Genomic DNA, 2,500 nt, shown 5'->3' with positions numbered 1-2,500 from the left:
GCTATATCCAGGGGCGAGGAGAGAGCTAGACATTGGGAACGACCTATCAAATAGCTAGAAAACCAAAGAAGAGTCCTGTTACATATGCCATTTCTCTGTAGCTTGTTTAGAAGGATATGGTGGTCTATTATGACGAAGGCCTTCTTCAGGTCAATGAAGACCGTCCCAGTGAGAAGACCATTATCCATATTTCTACGGATTTCATCCACAAAAAAGGTGACAGCTGTTTCAGTGGAGAAATTCTTCCGGAAGCCAGATTGACAGGACGGCAAGAGATTGTTAGCGTTTAAATAACTAAACAATTGACGATATACGACTTTCTCGGCGATTTTGGAAATTACTGGGAGAATAGTAATGGGACGATAGTTATCCATTTCTTCTCTGTTACCAGACTTGAATAACGGAACAACTCTTGAAGTCTTCCAGTCGTCCGGCACCACTCCAGATGAAAAGGAAAGGTTAATTATGTGAGTCAAGCACTCCGAAATAACCGGGGCTCTGTCCGTCAGCAAGCGTGCAGGAATGTTATCTAATCCAGTAGCTTTGTTCACTTTTAGCTTTCACAACGAATTGCAAACAACATTTGGTCTTTGGAAACATTAGCTTCAGCCAAAGGTTCTCCAGTGCCATATCTTCTAAATCGCATCTTCGCACAGCCGGTATTTTGTCGGAGATATAGATTGCAACGCCACCACCTTTACGACCCAAGGAGCGATCATGCCTAAACAAATTGAAACCGGGGATCGCAACCTCAAGTCAAGCCAAGTTTCACTAAGAGTCAAAATTCCGATATTTCGACATCTCCTCAGCAATAGCCTCAATTCATCAATTTTCTTGAGCAGACTCCTAACATTTAAATGAGCTGTTTTCAATCCTCGAGTTTTCAGAACATCCAGCACATCAGGATGCAACTCAGCTTTCGGTGAGGTAAATTCCACATTGCTAGTTATTTCAGAAACAGAACCAAGGCTACACAGACAGCGCAGCTTTGTTTTCTCGAAGTCAACATCCATGCATTTCAAGTGATAGTGCGATTTGCATAAACGACATAATCCTCGGCCTTGGTTTCTCCTGAGAGTCTTTAACATCGAGTACAGGTCAATTTCAAATCTGGACCAGGATTTACGGAGATATCGGCGCACTGTAATAGCAGACATGTGAGTAAAATATCTCCACTAAGCGTGATAACGCGAAGCGAATTGGCAGAAGAAAACCGCTCGAGTGTAAGATGGCATTTGTCAGCAACTTTCTTTCTCATCGAAAGCTTGTGGGGGGGGCGGGAAAGAATTTAGCTCTCTGGAAACAACCAAAGGTGAACAGCAGTCGGTACCATCATCTAGTCGTAGGGCGAATGAAGGATTTAGTAAATCACTAAGATATGTGCGGAGTGCACAAACATGTGTCTCACCGCCACCATGAGCAACTTTATCAAGTGCAGAAATCCCAAAATGTCTGCTGCTGCATATCGCATTTCTACAATTCTCTTCCACAGTGCTGTAAAGCACAAGGATCGGTGACTTCTGAAGAAGTTAGGTGTTTGTATGTCACCAGAGTGGATCATTGATCTCAAGTACCCAAAGTTTCTATTTACAAATATATGCAGTCTGGCCAAAACCAAGAACAGAGTTCGAGCGACAGTGGCGCTGGAAGCCGATTTCAATAATAAAGACATTGATGTCTGCATTGTTTCGGAGATGCATTTAAAACCAGAAATGCCGGTTGCTATCATCAACATTCCTGGCTATTCTATTTTCAGACGGGATAGAAACTGGTCGGGACTGGATAAAAGAAGCAAGGGTGGGATTGCTATCTACGCGAGGAGTAACTTAAATATCATCGATGTTTACAGATCAAAGCTTTACGAGCTGCTATATGAGATTTTTAAATTACCCTCGGGACATTTGTTGTTAACGTGTGGTATTTATCACCCGCCTAGACCCACATACCAACCGGCGGATTTTTTGCAATACTTAACCCACTTAATGGACAATGCACTAGATCAACATCCTGGTTTGACTATTGTTGCCGGAGGCGATGTTAATCGGCTTGACACTAATGAGCTTATTGTAATGACAGGATGGGATGCTCTTGTAGATTTTCCAACAAGAGGCGACGCGTATTTAGACAAGGTCTTCACAAACCGGCCGGATTTATTTGCAAAGAGCATTCCATACTTTGTGTCTATAAAAACAGATCACACAGCGGTCATTTTACCAGCAGGAACGAAATTAAAGCCGATCAGACAAAACGTTTGCATTAGGGATTGTAGAAAACACGGTAAGGAGGGATTGTACCTAAAACTAGTTAGTGGGAATTGGGACAGTGTCTTAAACTCAAATGATGTCGAGGAGGCAGTGAATAATTTGGAAGCAAAAATTAAACACTACATGGACGAATGTATGCCGTTGCGGTCAGTGCGCATGTCATCATGTGATCCGGTGTGGTTGACACCCTTAGTAAAATCGTTAATGAGGGTAAAGTCAAGAATAGCTCCAAGCAA

General features: G+C 42.6%; 1 pseudogene; it reads left to right on the top strand.

The window, feature by feature from the left end:
* The first annotated feature begins 1,982 nt into the window (after positions 1–1,982).
* The window catches only part of LOC138020555 (uncharacterized), a 2,029-nt pseudogene continuing 1,511 nt past the window's right edge, over positions 1,983–2,500 (top strand).

Source organism: Montipora capricornis, chromosome 10 (genome assembly GCF_036669925.1).
Source record: "Montipora capricornis isolate CH-2021 chromosome 10, ASM3666992v2, whole genome shotgun sequence".
Lineage (NCBI taxonomy): Eukaryota > Metazoa > Cnidaria > Anthozoa > Scleractinia > Acroporidae > Montipora > Montipora capricornis.
The sequence above is the reverse complement of the archived record's forward strand: the minus strand, read 5'-3'. Positions and strand labels throughout refer to the sequence as shown.